Raw genomic sequence first — 19,793 nt, forward strand, 5'->3', positions numbered from 1 at the left:
CGGTATTTTCTCCTTGTGCACTAAATCATGGTAGGTCATTAATATGCTAAAGATGCTGAAGCCAATTGGCTCCTGTGGTGGCAGCTCGGAGAAGGCTTCATGAATAATCAATGGAGCACCTGGAGGCATGAAATTTTCATATGAAGAGTTTCTAGACTTTCACGTTTAAACCGGCACAGCAACGCTAGGGAGGGAAGTGTGAGTGAGTGCTAGACAGACCTGGCACTTTGAGGGGTGTCAGGAAGAAACAGCAGCAACTCAGCTTTAAGAGAGATCATGGATTTCATTCAAATCCCCTCTAATAACATTCATCAGCCAGGGCCAGGAATAGATTCTTGGCAGCTGCAAACTTCTTTCAGATTGAAGCTTGGGGGAAGTTGGGGGAGGCACCCCAAACACAGAGCTCCCATATCTTAAGCTTCGGCGGAATGTTAAAGGACATTACATCATAAGGTGTTTGGCTAATTTATAAAGCCAGAATGGTACAGTGGGAAAAGTTCTGGGTGGGTAATCAAAGTACATGGGTTCAAATACCAGTTCAGTTATTGATATAACTGGATATTGCTTAACTTCTTGGAGTTTTAATTTTCTCATCAGGAGGCTAAGGGAACTGGCTTTAATAATCTCTAATGTCCCTTCCAGTTCTAAACCTATGACAATATTTTAAAATCCTGGAATCCATTTCCTAGAAACAGCTTTGATCTATCTATACATCTTTCTGAAGTTAGTCCAGGAGTGTGTTCTGTTTTGTTTTTTTTTGTTTTTTGTTTTTTCCTTTTTTATTTTTTTTATATCTCCATGCGCAACCAGTATTGTTAATTCACTTGTACTATCCTGACCTCAAAGCCTCTCTAAGTGTCCTGACACCCCCATACATAGAGAGTGTGTTGTAAAGTAGAAGAAGTGGTAAACTCTGGATCCAGAAAGGACCAGTATTTTGATCCTATGGCTACTTTTTACTGTCATTTCCCACGTGTAGGCTTCAGTTCCTCATCCATAAAACCATAAAACAAAGAAATTTGATTAGATAATCTTAAAGGTTATTTTAGCTCTGAATTCTGTGGTTAGAGCTCTGGATTTGAAATCAAGGAATTTCAAGTTCAAATCTTGTTTCAAACACTACCTAGGGGAGTCATTTAACCCATGAGTCTTTTTTTTCCTCAGATTGGAGACAATAAGAGCACTGCCTCAAATGAGATAAAAGTATCCATACCTGTGGTGAGATATCTATAATTACAAGATGCCCAATGTCAACTCAGAACTGATAATGCCCAGAAAGTTTTTTTTTAATAATAATAAAAACAGTAAATATTTATATATCACTTTAAGATTTGCAAAATGATATATATGTAAATTAAATATTATATTGAAGATGTATATTACTTTCTATGATATATATAACATCTTATTTGATTCTTACTGATTAAAATACATTTATGTGTGTATTTATATACCTATACATACATGTATCTATAGCTATATGTATATGTGTATATACAGACATACATATACATATACAGACATACATAAATACATATATGTGTATATGTATCCATATATAAAACTTTGCAAACCTTAAAGTCATATATAAATGTGAGTTATTATTATTGTTGTTATCCTATAGGGAAAAAAGTGTTTTCTGAGTTTAATTAATTCTGAGCTGACACTGAGCATATTTTGACTGTTAAGTAGGTATCCACAAAAAAAAGGCTTTTCCCTCACCCCTAACAGAATTTTATTCAGAGCTCATTCAGCAATCAATTGTAGAAGAAAAGGAAAAAAAGAAGAAAGTAGTAGTGTCTAGCCATATAATTTTTTTTAAAAAGATGTTTTCTTAGTGAGATTAAAAAAAGAGATTTTACTTTCAAGGGATCTATTTATCACATTAATGAGTAGCATCATTTAAGTGCCCTGAGCTTTTACAACTTCAAGTATTGCTTTAAATCATTGCTAGTCTAGCTAATTTGACTCTATTATTCTAATAATCCTTTTCAGGTCTAACAATTCATTTTTTGTTCTTTAGTCATTTTGAAGTAAGTGTTTTGATAAATCAATAGTTTGTAAAAATAATAATAATAATAAAATATCCCATAAACATGAAAAATGTGGAGGGAAAGAGCTTTGTTTTCAAAGAATTTTCTGACCCTAATAGTGGTTAATGCCCTCGCTCTCTGAAATTATTTTCATTTACTCATCTGTGTGCATGTTTTAAAAAATCTTTCTCTCGCCAATAGAATTTAAGCTCCTTGAGAGCAGATGTTTTTTCCCTCTTTATTTTCTTCTTTGTCTTCTTTATCTTCATCCTTGAAGCTTAACAAGTGTCTTGGACTTAACAGAAGTTAAAAGCTATTCCTTTTTTCTTACAGATTGGAATATCATTAGAAAAAGTTAAACTGAGTGCAAATGTGCTGAGGCTAATTGTGTTCAGAGTGTTGTGCCAAATACTGAGATAATAGAGAGGTGTAACTCTTGTCCCAGATACCCTTGGTATGGTATGGGATTCTTTCCTTATTGGTAGATACCTAACTCTTCATGAGAGTCAAGGGCAGAGATAGTATGTGAGAACAGGGGCCCTACTTATTGTCCAAGGGATACTTTCATTCTTTTCAGGAGGGGAAGTAGGAAGTGAGAGCCAGAGGTCATTCTGCTCTCCTTAGAGAGAGGAGCATCCTACTCCCTTCCAATGTTCATCAAAGGGATGTGATCAGGTTCCATCTAACTTCTGATCACTCTGTCATTGGGGATGGGGAGAGGGTGGAAATGGAGTTCTAAACTCTATATCCAAGCCTTGATTCCTTTTCTACCAATACCAGTTCTACAATGGACATACATAAAGAATAGCAAAGGAAGCCATTTATCTAAATGGTCACAAAATAGAAATCAGAGAAGATATGCTTAGGAAAATATCAACTAGACAATACAGAGTAAAGGAGCTTTCCCACTGAGAGTAAGAGAACTCAGCTCAACAAAGATAGGGTATTTTGGATCTCACCTGAGGGGAAATCTCCCAAAGTGGCAAAGTGAGAATATAAATGTGATAGATACTATTCTCTCCTAACTTGTCTTCCCTGGGTCTTTTCCTTCAGTAACCTGAAGCAGAGTTGGTCTTATCCATCTTCTTTCTCAAAGCTAGAAGCCAGAAGTACTCAAATGATGAGTCCCAAATGTGGGCTGATGAGGGTAGGACTTCTCCCTTCTTTCACAAATTGTGTTTTGCCCTCCTGTAAGACAAGTTATTCATCTTTACTAATAAGGAAAATGCCAACAATGATTCAGGACAAGGGTTACAGATTAATAAACCAGTCTTTGAAAGGCTTACAATTCAGCACAACACATACTTATTTTTTCTATACTTTGTTTTGATCATTGCTTTGGGCATTGAATGGGATTTAAATAAATAAATAGTTTAAATAAAAAGTCTCTGACTTCATGAACTTATAGTCTAGTAGGCAAATGAGATGATGAACATCAATAACATCACATTACTATAATACGAATTAGAGCGTGATAAATTCAAAGCACTGGCTCTGTCAATTCCTATGAGAAATCTGTAATACCAAAGATAATTTCTGTTTGGGATGGAGAGGGTAAGAATGGGAAACCAGGGGAAATTTCATGAAGGCTGGGGCAAAGTAGCAAATAAGCTGGGCCTTGAAAAATGAGAAGAATTTCAATGGGTGATTGCAAGAGAGAGGAAGAAGACCTCGATGAATCGTCTTTTATGAGTCTGTAATAATCTCTGCTCAGCTTTGGAAGAAAACAACATGACCTTATAGTATTGGGGGATGGAAGTTGCAAATATGCTGGATAGATGACTTTATTCAAACCCATGGCTTCTTCCAGACAGTTATTCCTTTACCTTGCCCATGGTTCGCTATTTACTGATTATGCAACCCTGGCCAGGTTGTTTCCCTTTCTGAGTCAGTCATCATTAAAAAAAAATGAAACTGATACTTTATATTTGTATAATATTTTGTCGTTTCCCTATACTTTATTATATAGTTGTTATAGTGTTTGATTCTCTAAGAGAGCTGGGAAGTAAATTATGTAATTATTGTCCTGATTCTTATCTGGGCCTAAATGAACTTTGGAAATGAATTAATAGATAGCTTAGCATTTAACATCCAGAAGCTGGAGGAAGCAGGAATAATAATATATCTAGATTTATCCACTCTGTATCGAATCTCTACTGCTAATCTCACAGGTTTCCTGTTAGGCTCAAATAAGATAATGTATTTATTTATGAAAAGTTTGTAGTTATGAGATACCTATATATGTGTGATGTACACTTATGTCATTCTAGGACCCCCTTACATTGTCATACTCATAGAGTTGATAGGAAATTAGACTGAGAAGCAGGGAGACAAGGGTTCAAATCTCACCTCAGACAATCCCCTTACACTCATCCTGGACAAATGAGTCTGTACTTTGGATTAAAAAGGATTAGAAAGTAGAATCCAGCAATGTGTTTACAAGAGACACACATGAGACAGAAAGACATATACAAAATTAAAATAAAAAGCTGAACAAAATCTACTATGCTTCAGCTGAAGTAAAAAAGACAACATGAACTTAGACAAAGAGAAAGTAAAACAGATCTAATTAAGACATAAGCAGGTTAACTACTTTTTGCTAAAAGGTACCAGAGACAATGAAGTAATACCAAAAATATTAAGGACAAATTTCTTCTATAAAAATTTTGTTTCTCAAATATATGGGAAACTGAGTCAAATACATATTTTAAAAAATAAGAGCCATTTCCTAATTGATAAATGGTCAAAGGATATAGACAGTTTTCAGAAAAAGAAACCAAAATTACCTATAGTCATATAAAAATGCTTCAAATCACTATTGATTAGAGAAGTACAAATTACAACAATTCAAGTATCACCTCATAACTATTAGAAAATACAAATAATGGAGGAAATATGGGAAAATAGGTAAACAAATAAACTGTTGGTAGAGTAGTGAACTGGCCCAATAATTCTGGAGAACAATTTGGAACTTTACCCAAAATGCTATAAAACTGGGTATATATTTTAACCCAGTGATACTACTACTTGTTCTGTTCCCTAAAGAGATCAAAAGTAAAATGACATATATAAGAATTATTTATGTTAGCTCTTTTTTTTTTTTTTTTGGTCACATATATTGAAAATTTAAGGGATGCTTATCAATTGGGGAATGGCTGAGCCAGTTAAGAAATATGATTGTTATGGAATATTATTGCATTATAAGCAATGATGAGTGAAATAGTTTCTTGAAAGGAAAAAAATATATAGCAAAGATCTATATAAACTGATGCAGAGTGAAGTGAGAACCAGATCATTATGCATAGTAACAATAATTTTATAATGATGATCAATTATGAGACGTGTCTTTTCTGATCAATACAATAATCCAAGACAACTCCAGGGGAATCATGATGGAAAAAACAAAATAAAGCAAAACTGCTACACACCTCCAAAGAAAGAACTGATGAACTCTTGAGCGCAAATTGAAGTATAATTTTCTCACTTTATTTTTCTTGCTTCTGTGTGAAATGGCTAGGCTGAAATCTATTTTGCATGATTTCACAGGTACAAATGATATTTTGCTTTTTTTTCTCAGTGAGTGAGGGAAGTGTAGGAAAGAGGCAGAGGAATGATTTGAAATTCAAAATTTAAAAAGAAAAGATTGTTAGAAATAAACAATATTTTCAAAAGGGAAATCCCAAACAAATAAAAGAATGCATGTTTATTGACTGAGAAAAGAAATAAATTACTCTGCCTATCTTTAAGCATGGAGAATTGTATGTAGGTAATAACTACACCGTTTATCAAAACACACTTGAGGCAAATAAGTGGTACTAGGCTGAGAACCAAGTGTCCATCTCCTGACTAAAACAAATATTTCTATATTCTCTCTGTTATGGTGTGTTCAAGACAAAAATACTCTAATGAGGTTCTCCTTTTCTGTGACTGACAGGGCAAGTAAGATGACCTATTTCTGCATCTCCCAGAAATACTCTGGATATCATAGAATGATCTCAAGTGCTTATGCATGAACAATAATCAGTCAAAAGTGTGGGGCAATCCAGACAACAGATATCACGATCGTATTTCACCAATTGGGGAGTGGCAGAGGGAATAAACAAAGACTATCATTACACAAATTGTGTTATAAATATACCTCCCAATTATATGTACTCTGTATTTTTTGCTCATGACTTCCTCTCACTCATTCTCAAACTCCCCCATTTTTTGGTAGCTACTCCTCTGAATCAGTCCTCATTTGCCTTGTGATAAACTTAGATGTATTTTTTCCACTTAGATTTACAATTTCCATTTTGCCACATCTCCCATAAAACCTGACTTCATGGTCTGATGTCAGCTGAGCCAAAGTTAATGACATTAAAAGCACATAAAATAACAGTTGTGTATGTTATGTTTTATGGGAGTCCCCATAAGGAAATTGGAAGATGAGAAAAATCTCTCCAGTCATTAAATTCAGCTTCCTTCTGAGCTGTTTAGCACTAGCTCTACCTCTCAGAGCCATTGGATACAAGTAAAGGTTTGTGACTAATCCTTCAAATGCCTTTACATCATGAAGGTTTCTGGACTGGAGACAAAATAAATTACAACTAGATAGAAATAAAGATGCCTGTGTGCCTTTGCCAGTTCATCAGATTACCCAACTAAATTTGTTATTCATGCATTTATAATGCATGCTCTGGGACAACTACTTTCAATGGCATTGATGGGCTGAGTATCCAAAGAAAGGTTACTATATTTCTCTTAGTATCCTATAGATCCTGAATTAGGAGACTATTTTTTTTAATGCTATTGATCACAAGTCCCTCATCAGTATATTTTCCTTAATGATTATCAGTTGATGAAGATTAAACAGTCTTAATTAGCTTTTAGATAAAAGACATTTTCATAAATATAATAATAGCTAGTATTTAGAGTGCTTTAAGACTTACAAAATTCATTAAAAATAATTATTTTACTCTCATAATAACAGCGAAGTATAGAAGCTATTATCAGCTGTTTATATTTTCCAGATAAGGAAACTGAGGTGGTGAGGGATTAAATAACTTCCCATGGAAGTAATGTACATAAATTCCCACCTACTGGGGTTTGAAGTTATATTTGAACACAGGCCATCCTGATTTCAGGTCCAGTGCTCTATCCAATGGTCTAACTGCCTAGGAAGAAGACTTAGAAAAAAATATTCTCCCCAAACCTATGATGTTATAATTAGTACATTCAGAAGCCAGAATGGAGAGTATCCTCAAGCTTAAAGAGAACATATGACAAAGAACTATCTCAAAGCTCTTGGAAGTACTTTTGTTAAAGTCTTTAACATTTACTTCCCTCATGTACAGTCACTACTGTCCTGTTTATTCTGCTAGGAAATCTATTTTAGACTATGTACTCTCTAGTTCATAGAAGCTTATCCTTCACTTAATAATTTTTTTGCATCAAAGTAGCCAAAATCACATTGAAAACATCTTCCATCCTCCACTCCATCCCCTGCCAAGAGGCAGGGTTTCTATTTTAGAGGATCTCTTCTTCCTGCACAGACATTATTTCTTCCCAGATTCATTTAATCAGATATACTTGTGTGTGTACGGGTATAAGTTTTGTCAGAATGGCCAGATGACAGAAATAGTAATAAATAGTAATTCTCATATTGTCATTTTACTTCAGATACATTACCTGCCTTCATCTTCATAACAGCCCTGTAAGACAAGCAGTTAAATTAATATTATCACAAATTTATAATTAAGAGAATTGGAGGTCAGATCAGTGAAGTGATTGGATGGACAAGACTGCTCAGAATGGATGGGACAATGAAAACAGAGGAAGGAAAGAAGGAAGAAGTAAGCAACTCTAAATTTGCTTTTCTTTCCTTTTTCAAGGAGAATGATCTTCCCAAGGAGAAAGAATAAAACAAAAATGTTTAACAGAGAGTTAAATTTCAAGATAATTGATGAGATAGTGAGAGCTGCTCTTCATGAGTTCAAGTCACCAGGTCCAGACAAACATTACACCCCAAGGTAATGAAAGAAGCGACAGATGTGATTGTTGAGTTGTTGCCAGTAATCTCTAACAAAAGATCTCAATAGACAATATGGTGTAGTGCATGTGAGATATGCACAGGTGTCAAACACACAGCCTAGCCCCATGTAACCCACAACACTCCTCAAATAGGAGCTCTGGAATCAGAGTATAATATAATTGGGAGATACTTAACAAAATAAATACAAATACAGTGAAACATAAATAATATTACATTTTATAACTAAGTTAAAATGCAGTCTGTCATCGATCTTTAGATACAGATTAGTGGTCCTCATTTGTATTTGACACTACTGATGTAGTGTACTTAGAGACAGGAAGAATTAGATGTAAATCTGACTCAGACAATCATTAGGCTAGACTTGCAGGGGTCCTCAAACTTTTAAATAGGGGGCCAGTTCACTGTCTCTCAGACTGTTGGAGGGCTGGACTATAGTAAAAACAAAAACTTTGTTTTGTGGGCCTTTAAATAAAGAAATTTCATAGCTCTGGGTGAGGGGGATAATCGTCCTCAGCTGCCGCATCTGGTCCCCGGCCATAGTTTGAGGACCCCTACCCGCTAGGGGATCCTGAATAAGCCATTTAATTTTTCTCAACCTCATTTTTCTGAACCTCTAAATTCCCTTCTAGCTCCTGGTGCATAATCTTGTTATTTTAAGCCTTAAATCATCCTTTTTACCTTGGTATCCATCCTTTCTCCAATAAGTTTCCAGAGGGCATAGAAATTTTATCTAAATCCTGAATCCCTCAGCTTTTAATAGATTGTTCTGTAAACAGAAGGAGTTTAATATATGTTTTATGAATAAAATGTATGTCTACTAAAAGATTTATCTCTCACAGATTGGACACAGTTTACACAAGGATGTCTTAGCACTTATATAGTAGCTTTAAGGTTTTTGAAGTGAGTATTACCTCATCTGTTCCTCAGAAGAATGCTGTGAGATAGTATCTATTATCGTACCCAGTTTTTAAACAGGGAAACTGAGGCTGAGAAAGGCTAAATGACTATACTACAGTTACATAGTAAGTGTTTGAAACAGAATTCGAATTTGGTTCTTTTTAACTTCAAGTCTAGGGATCTTTTTCTCTTGCCACCTAGCTGCTTCAGGCACAAAAAGCATAGTAGCTTGGGAAAAGATTTTTACCTGACAATTCTTATCTCCAAATGATTCCCTATAGCTGTCATCTTTGTGTAACAGTTATTCAAACATACTTACCTCAGAATAGTAATGTGGGCATTGGTCTAAAAGGAGGGTGGGGCATCTTTGATCCTTGCCAATACTCTGATATTCTGATGGGGTTTGAGGGCTTGCCTTTGCCTGTCACACAGTAGAACCTTAATAAATGTTTGTTTTCTTATTGGCTTCTGAACTTGATGTGTGGATAGAAAGAGTTGACTTTAGACATAGTAACATAAGGCCAAAGGAATAGGAAAATACAGTCAGAGAGACCGTCATAGTAGTTAGGGCACCAGACTTGGAATAAATGTTTTCATGAAAATAAGAGTAGAAATCTTTATTCTCTCTAACCTTCTACACTTTGGTATCATAGGATTGAGAATTAGAGGGGACCTCAGACTCCATCTTCACAACCCCTTCAATTTTCAGATGGTGTTCAGAGTTGGAGTAACTTGCAATCAGTATACAATTATGAATGCAAAATTATTCCAGAACACATGGTCATTGGATGATGGAAGTAGTCAGGTCCAGAAGGTGTTTCTGAGACCCAAGAGCCCTGGAGACCTGTGGCACTTTGCAGGCTAGCAGCCAAGAAAGCAATTTTCTTCTCCATACAACCCATAGACAATCAATAATTCAGCTCCTTTCATTCATCCAAATGAGTCCGCAGCATAATGGAGGTTGCTCATAGGATTTTTTCATCAAAACAAAATCCAAATAATGAAAATGGATAAACCCATGTTTTCTTTCTGCCCATTCTCTAAAATGTTTCCATGAGGTTGTTTAGTACTTCTCTACACAAAGATACTCTGATTTGAACTTTTTTATTTTCTTTTATTTTACATATTTTAAACAAAAGCAGCCCAACTCACTTGAAAGGAGGTTGACATTTCCCACTCTAATGTCAACCTGTGAATTGCTTAAAAATATAAAATGGTCTTTTGTTTGAAGGAAAAGCATCAAATAAGAATTCATTGGGAAATAAGATTTTGTAGAAAACTCTGCTCTGTCCAGTTCTTGAGTTTTTTTATTCATTTTCTTCAGTCCCAAACTATTCTTTCCTAACATCTTTAGTGCTAGAAGCAAGTAGTCTCCAGGCAGCAGATAAGTTATTCTACCAGGGAATAACTTGGTTTGGAGAACCAAGGAACAATAAGTATTCTTTGGTTTCAAGCCTCTCTTTTAAGAGAGAGAGAGAGAGAGAGAGAGAGAGAGAGAGACAGAGACAGAGACAGAGACAGAGACAGAGACAGAGACACAGAGAGAGACAGACAGAGAGACACAGAGAGACAGAGAGAGAGAGAAAAAGAGAGAGAAAGACACAGAGAGAGACAGACAGAGAGAGAGAGAGGAAGAGGAGAGGAGAGAGGAGAGAGAGAGAGAGAGAGAGAGAGAGAGAGAGAGAGAGAGAGAGAGAGAGAGAGAGAGAGAGAGAGAGAACCTCTCACTTTTCTCTGAGGTCCCTTAAGAGCAAAAGACTGGAAAAACTCATCCTGACCTTTCCCACTGCTAGAAAGGGCTTCTTAGCTAATAAGCTAGGGCAACAGGGAACCTTCCTATTCATTGACAGATCTCAGGCCATTCCCAGCTGACCTCCACCCCTCCCCCTTTCCTGTAAGCCAGGTGGCCCCTTTTATAATCAAGAATTCTTCTTTCCCACTGAGGCCCAGCTATCTTGAAGGGGCAGGCTTTCCCCTGCCACAGAGCCTTCATGGCTTTTTTTTTAAAGCACATTAGAGATTTGGGCTTGCCTTTAGTCTACAGAGATCCTAAACCCCTCGTTTAATTAGTTTATTTAAATTCTGAACTTCTCTGGGTAATCAAAAGTGGTAGTAATGATGGTGGTAAATTAATCCGACAATAGAACTGAATGGAGGACAAATGTTTAGCTTCACTTGCAGAGTATTAAAGTTCACAAAGCTTTGCATTCCAATTATCCATAAAGTGACATTAAAATTAAAACAAACATACTTGCATCTGGCATAGTATACAGAGTAGGTGAGGGTTCTGTGACTTTTTTTTTCAATGTAGGGCAGCCATGAAAATTAGTCCAGGCCCCCAGGCCCAGAGGATCTTTGAAAGAAATTAGGCCACCAGCAAAAGAAATCAGGCTATAGAAAGGTAAAACATAAGGATTATCATTTTGTTTTGAAATTGCAACGTTTCTAACTAGCAGCAGACTTTAGTCCACTGAGATTTACTATTAGGACATGCATCCTTGGCTGACACTGTTTAGTGTGGATGAATGAATTTTAAAACTCTAGAGACTGGGAGATGGTTTGTTCTCTTCTCTCCACATAAAGAATCCCATCACATTGTTGTCAAACTCGTTACATTAAGGAGGATAGAATACAATCTTGTTGACATCATTCTTCAATATCCACTTAAAATTTTCTTTTCTGGGATCACCGGATTTAAATTGATTCTGTTTTTGTTTTTCTTTATATTCTCATCACTTAACCCATATATAGTAATTAGTAAAAATCTAATCAATGCTTTTGATTGATTGGATATTCCTCAAAGACTTCAAAAGGCTTTTGATGAGGAAACTACAGCCTAGAAATGATTTATACAAGATCACACTGATATTGAGTGGCAGCAACAGGTTTCATAGACATTCCCTAATTAAGCTAGCTTTGTGATAGTTTTTTTTCCTCTCATAAAGTCCTATAAAGTAGATAATAGGATCATAGATTTCTATATCTGTGGAAGAGACCTAAAAGTCAAGCAGTCCTACAGCCTTATTTAAAAATGGAGAAACCTAAGACCAAAGGGTTGATGTCAAAGGGAAGATTTGAATCCAGATCCTCTGGCTCTAAAGCCTGTGCAATTTCTACTGTGTCACTCTCTTTTATGCTATTTATTCATTCATTTGACATCTCTATCCTTCTAGTTTATAAAGCTTTATGAGGCAGAAGATAATGGAGATTATATTTGAATGTATTATTTACAATGAAAAAATGAGATATAATAGAAAATGTAGATTTTGGAGCCAGAGGAGCTAGGTTTAAATCCTGTTCCTGATATTTATCTATTCTTACTTAAGTAGTTAGGTCATTTTAAATCTCAGTTTGGGGTCTCACTTTCTAAAATAAAGAAGGTGGACTGGATTACTTAGGGTAATAGACACATGTATATGTAAGATATGTTTAATATTTATACAGATATACATATATGTGTATGTGCAGATATATACAATATACATGTGCATGCATTTTTGTGTGCATTTCTTTCCCTCTATAACTCATAGCAAAGTGCTTTTACTTTGGATCAGTGATCCTATTGAAGAGGTTGAAGGGACTTCTTTGGGAAGAGATTCTCCATGCCTTTTATTGGCACAGAAGATAGTTGGAACTAGGTAAGGAGACATGACTTATCCAAAGCCAAATAGCTAATTTAGCTAGTATGGTATTGACTTTGACTCTGCCAGTGTTTTTTTTATAGCATCATACTGCCTTCCTTAAAGCCTGTGTTCTAAAGAGTTTTTTTTTTTTTTACTCAATTGAAATGATAATTGCATGAATCCAGATACCATATTTCAATAGATCTTTGATACAAGTTATATTTATAGGCAGGTAAAGAAATGAAACAAATTAATTTGATCACATTATTTTCTGAGTATTCAAAACAGTCAATCGGTTCAATTTTTTTTTTCCTAGAGTTGTTGATAGTCTTCCTTCTTGGATTTTATTCAACTCAGCTCTGTATTTCTTCAGGAAATTCATTGTGTAATATTGCATATTACCATTTTCTGTGTTTTTATCTCTCTAATAGATTGTAAATTCCATAAAGATGATCTAAGGTTTGTATCTTTTTTTCAGGATTTAGCAAAAAAAAAAAAAAAGAATTCTACAAACAATAGGTGCTTAATAAATTCTTCTGAATGATGATTGAAAGAATTGCATGCTTATCATGTACAAGGCACAATGCAATTTTGTGCATGACTATATCCAAATTTTTTCCTGTAAAATGCAAAAAAAAAATTATTGTTTCTGTCAATGAATATTGAGATGTTGTGGATACTAGATAAGTATAGACTTGGAAAGTATTCTATATCATCTTGTTTCTCTTTCCAACATATAAAGCTATCTTTATATTAGTGCTGATAGAAAGATATATAAATGTTTGTTAATAGTTTTCTGAATAGGAGAACTCTACCCACAGTGAATTTCCTTGTAGTAATTTACACCAGATATAATGAAAGGAAAGCTTTATCAACTACCAGTTTTCTGAGGTTTCTAAATAATGAAACTTCCCAGAGCCTTACCTGGATCTAATTCTCCTAAATAATCTAACCCTCCCCAAAGGCACAAAAGTTAACCACCTTAATTAGCTATTACTAATTAGTGATAATCCCTCCTTCTCCTCCTCCTTAAATATCTGAATTAGTACCATCTCTGTTATGAGCCTTAGATTTGTTTGACTTGGTTGTTTTCCAAGTGCGATGCTGACCAAGATATTCTAACTACTCTAGTTCTGTAACTTCTAGCCATGGTACAGACAGAATCCTAGAATCACAATGTTGTAGTACAGAAAGAGAAATTAAAGGTCATTTAATCTAACTTCCACCAGAAGCCTGAATCCCTTCAACTTTCAGAGATGGAAAACTCACTTTTCAGACTTTCAGAAAGTGTTTCCTAATATTTTTGTTAAAAATATACTCCTCCCCCCTCCCACCTCCTTGTTCTTACATTTGATTTGAAGTCTTATTCCATTAGGTCAAGCAAAACATATAACCACTTTTCCACAGTATAAGCTTTGATATAATTATAGACAACCTTATTTTCTCATATATCTCCTTCAATCTCCTCCTCAGTTTTCAAATTACTTTATGTCAATTTTTTCCCAGACAATTTTGACTTTCCTTTGGATGCCTCCAACTTGTCAATATCCCAGTCATAGCCACAACTGAACATAACATTCTCTTTGTGGTTTGACCGATATGATTTCACCATTTTCTCATATAGATCTTATTTTAATTCCTAGTTCAATTTCCAATCTAAAGGTCATTCTCCACCTAGCACATTGCTTTTTATGTAATGGAGCTGGGGTAGGAAAAGAGAGAAGAAAAATACTATTTGAAATAGTTTTTACTTCCTTTCATTCATCATTGTGATGTTTCCAGTCATTTCAATTGAGGATCTTATCTCTTTTTTATTTTTTTTCTGGCCCACAACAGAGGTAAAAATGTCCTTTTCTTCATAGGACTTGAAATCAAGCTTCCTAACTCCTATTCTAATGTCAAATTAAGTCAACAAGCATTTATTGTGCTTATTCTGTGTCAGGCACTGGGATGAGTGATAGGGATACAAAGACAGACAGAAACAATTCCTGTCATAAGAGAACTCACAAACTAATCAGAGATAAAATATAAATAACCAACCATCAAACAACTATTTACAAATAAGATAAATACAAAATGAATTAGAGAGAATATCAGAAGGAGTTGTTTTGTTGTTGTTCATTATTTTGGGACTCCATTTGGGGTTTTCTTGGCAATGATACTGGAGTGGTTTTTCCATTTCCTTCTCCAGCTCATTTTATAGACAAAGAACTCAAGCAAACAGGGTTAAGTGCCTTGGCCAGGGTCACACAGCTAGTAAGTGTCTGAGACCAGATTTGAACTCAAGAATATGAGTCTTTCAGACTTCAGGCACAGGACTCTATCCACTGTGACACCTAGATGCCCTAACATCAGAGGGAAGATACTAATATTTAGAGGGATCAGGAAAGGCTTCATGCAGAAAATGAAATTTTAACTTAGATATGAGGGAAATCAAGGGAAAGCCAGACAATGAAGAAGGAGAACATTTCAGAAATGTGAGACAGTTGGTCAAAATGAAGAATTTGGAGATGGAGTGTACTGAGGAAAAAGGAGCAAGAAAGCAGGTATAATTGGATTATAGCTGATGTGGAGAAAACCAAAATACAAGAAAACCAGAAGATAGGAAGGGATGAAGTAATGAAGGGCTTTGAAAGCCAAATAGAGAATTTTACACTTGATCCTGGAAGCAATTAGGGTCCCATTAAAGTTTATTGAATATTGAAGTAACTTAGCCAGAATACATTTTAAGAAAATCACTGTTGCATCTGAGTAGAATATGGACTTTAGTATATAGAGACTTGTGGTACGGAAACTCTATTACATTTTGACTCTATTACATTTGGATTGTTGTAAAATTAGGTTTTTTATATGGGTATATATAAATAAGTTCTTGTCTTTTCAATTTTAAGAGGGCACAATGGGCATGAATAAATACTATCATGGAAGTAAACACTCAACATTATTCTTAAGTTATTTATCAAACAAAAGCTCACAACTTCTTTGAATTTTCTAAAGAAATGCCTCCTACCTAAAACGCTGTACACTTTGATACTGAGATGACAGACATTTAAAAAATGAAAGAAAAAAAAGAATGAAATAGAATATTTATTTCAAGGTGAAACACAAAACATTTTGTCTTTAAAATCTTCTCCCAGGTGATTTAATTTCATAGGAATATTCCAGGTAAGTGATCCTAGCTTAAAGGTTCCCTCTAGTTTTAGCAGAAATTGGTCCTAAAACAGACACTAGAATTCTGAAACAGTTCTAGGAAGATTATGGAGTCCAGTACATTCGTTTAAAACCACATTATCCAACATCTCATATTATTTCTAAGAATTTATACTATTTCTGACTTTATCTTCTATTTCTACTCTCATAGTTTCTCTCCTCTTCTATTTATTATTTTTATTCTTCTCCTTTTCTAAACATGAAAGGGACTTTTGAGTCCCTTTCCAAGTCCAGTATATTAGATTTTTTTTGATAGAAACTCAGTGACAAAGGGTAATATTCTCATAGCTCATTAGTGGCAATGTTTTCAGTTATAGTCCAGGTTTTAAGAATTGCAGTACAGTACTCTTGATATTATCCATTATCTATATAATGCTATCTCCTTTAATACCTTGATGGTCATTCATTCCTTGAGTAACTTTCAGCTATATCTCCTTTATGCTTTATGTAATGAGTTTTGAAACTTTAAGATAGTGGTTTCTGTGGCCATTAACTAACATTTCCATGCTTAATCATCCCTTTCACTTAAACTTTTTGATGAAATAATTACATAAAAGGTCTACATCAGAAGCTCTCAGATGATTAGTATTTATGGTATTTTGCATTGTGCCCAAGTAGGTCATGTGGGTATTTGTGAATCTGTATAGATGTGGCTTTTAGGGAAACAAGGATAAATATCTCTATAGTCTACTCCATCCACCCCTCTCCCAGGGAGACTGATTCCTGACAAAAGAGAGCTAGGAAGTTGGAGCCAGAGGCTGGAAACTTTTCAGAGAAAGGTGGTGCTGGGTTAGAATTATATCTGCCCCTTCCTATGTATTATTAGTTTATTGAAAATAATTTTTAGATTGTATCTGAACTCCTGACTACTATCCTTTAAGGGAGAAAGTTCTTTAAGCTGTATAATCAAGGCTTTCGCTCCCTTCCCAACACATCAGTTCCACAATAAATACACATTATGAATAGAAAAATAAACTCATTTACATAAGCTGGTGGCAAACAGAAATCAGAGAAACCATACAGGTGTGGACAGACCAGACAATACCCAGAGTGAATGAGTTTTCACATTGGAAGATAGCTCAACCAAGAGGATCTTTCAGTTTCTAAGGAGATATTCCTCAGTTTCTCTTGTCAAGTAGGTTGAGAATGGAAGTATAATCTAGTTGGCGGCTCTTCTGTGAGTTAATTTTTCACCAGTCTTTCTTTCCCTGGAGAAAACAAAAAGAATCTCAAATAGGATGCCTTCTTTCTCAAATCTAGGAGGCAAAAGACCAAGATCTCTTTTCTCTCCAGTTCTTGCTAACTCTATCCCTCATGAAGGTAGAGATCACTGAAAAATCAAAAGTCACCAATAAGGAGAGATCCATGTAAACAGACTTTTGAGTCAAAAATTATATAAATATACCCTGAAAACTTTATTTACGTGGTGTAACTCATTCTATTCAAGAGCACCATATGATTGGAGTAATTTCATATATGCATAACCCATCACCCCCACTTCCCTAACACACATAGATTCCTTGTCCTGTCACCAACTTTGAAAACTGGCTTATAGTGATTGATTTGAACCAAAAGAAAAACATGGGGGTTCTGTCTAGTCTTAAGACTACCTGTGAGATACAATTTCTCTGAGATTTCAAAACTGTCTGGCATCTGTAGTCTTTGAAACCACTTAGAGATATTATAAAGCCAGTACTGATTATATCATGATGATTGCTGACATTCGGTGTCTGTCAGCAGTGGAAAAAAAGAAAAAAGGGAAGGAAAGGGAAGAAAAGAGAAGGGAAGAGGAAGTGAAAGGAAAAGGGGAAGGGGAAGGGGAAGGAAAGGAAAAGAAAGGAAAGGAAAGGAAAGGAAAGGAAAGGAAAGGAAAGGAAAGGAAAGGAAAGGAAAGGAAAGGAAAGGAAAGGAAAGGAAAAAGGAAAGGAAAGGAAAGGAAAGGAAAGGAAAGGAAAGGAAAGGAAAGGAAAGGAAAGGAAAAGGAAAGGAAAGGAAAGGAAAGGAAAGGAAAGGAAGGAAAGGAAAAGGAAAGGAAAAGGAAAGGAAAGGAAAGGAAAGGAAGAGGAAGTGAAAGGAAAAGGGGAAGGGGAAGGAAAGGAAAGGAAAGGAAAAGGAAAGGAAGGAAAGGAAAGGAAGGAAAGGAAGGAAAGGAAGGAAAGGAAAGGAAAGGAAAAAGGAAAGGAAAAGAAAGGAAAGGAAAAAGGAAAGGAAAGGGGAAAAAAAAAAAAAACAATCTTGTTTTGCCTGCCAGCACTTCTAGGATTTCTCCAAAAAGGCAACACCTAACAGTGGCTGTCAGCAAAGGCTCCCTTGATGATGTCGGGTTTGAGGCTCTTTTGTAGCCAAAGTCTATGAGTCCCTAAACACTCCTCCCCCACCTCAACCCACATCCCTTTTCAGAAGACTGGTCTTCTCCTCCTTTCGCACCTGACCCCTTTGACTGACAAACTGGAACAGTAGCTGGGAACAAAAGAATGTTATATAAAATCTAAAGAACCATATTAATATTTCATTAGCATTTCTTTTCTTCCAAAGACTGATTGACAGCTTAGTCAAGATAGTGGAAAAGCTGATTTTAATTATTTTCCCCCCTCCAACCTGCATTGCTACTGTCACTGCCTCCTCTTCCTGCTGTAAATCAGTCAGATATTTTTCTTTATTATTACCATAAGGGCTCAGCAGCCTATAATTACTCTAAAGAATTTCTTATCTTTTATTTCTAAAGCTGAGATTTAGGAGGAGGAAAAAAAAAACCATAATTAACCTTGCAGCTGTTGATAGTCTGCTCAAGTCTAGAACTGCTTGAGTCTGTGTGGCTGCCCTCCCCTCCCCCCTCAACCTCCACATTCGCTCGCCTTGGCTGTTTGGGAGGGACTGGTTACAATAATGATATTACTTTCTTCAAAGAAATGAGAGAAATGTATACAACGCTTTCCCTTTGGGAATGCTTTTCAGGATCCATTTTTAATACCGAGATGATTAAAGAGCTGGCTCGGCAAGCCTCGGAGTACACATGCCGAAGTGCACGTGACCCGCCGGTTCTGGGATTTATCAGAGCCAGGTTGAAGGAGGATGGCTGCGTGCGTTCCCCAGGATGCTCACCACCTCAAACGGGCCACGGTTCGCCACAGCCCCGCTGTGGCAGGAACACAGCCCTTTCTACCTCTGAGAACTGACGCCAACGTCCCACAATAGATCAGTCCCCTCTGTGTGGCTCCCGCGCGACTCCTTTGCTTCTCTTAGAAATGAGCCTTCTTCCCCCCCAAGAACCCCGAGTGCCCAGAGAAGAGAGGGACCATTTCAGATGAGTGATGAAAAATATATAATCTAACTACCCTGGAGGCGCATATCCTTGTCATTAGATATAAAAGGCTTCTTTGAGGGGATTGCATTAGCTTGCCTGGTATTATGACTTACAAGTAGAGCAAAAATGCAAATTCAGTGTTTCTATGATAATAGGTCTTTTCTGTATTTCCCCAGAATTGAATCTGCCGCTGGCTGTCTCTTTGGATTTTATTGTGTTGACAAGGTCTCAAACTGATTACTCCTTGGAAATCTGAAGAATAAATAGAAATGAAGATAAGGTACAATGAATATGTGCATGTATGTATGTATGCATATATATGTGTATACAGATATAAACAACAAATGCATATATAATAGAAATATTACTTATTTGGAGTTCACCAAGAAGTTTCATCTCTTATTACCTTTTTTGCATGATAAGCCTATTGGTTGCGTGAAGGAGGTGAAGAAGGGGAGGAGAGGGAACAGAGAAGCATTGAATGAAGTTGGTGTGGACCAACTGTGTTAAAAATCGGTTTCATGAAGGTGAAATCAGAGTCTCACTTTGAAAGGAAATTCTTATCACCTAGTCTAACAAGCTTGGGATATTTTAGTTTCTAGTATAGCTCAAAGGGAGGAGTCTTTCTTCTGAATAGCAGCTCTAGACTGAGGAGCTGTGTCAAGGGTTTATGATGTGGAAAACACCTCATC

Source organism: Antechinus flavipes, chromosome 2 (genome assembly GCF_016432865.1).
Source record: "Antechinus flavipes isolate AdamAnt ecotype Samford, QLD, Australia chromosome 2, AdamAnt_v2, whole genome shotgun sequence".
Lineage (NCBI taxonomy): Eukaryota > Metazoa > Chordata > Mammalia > Dasyuromorphia > Dasyuridae > Antechinus > Antechinus flavipes.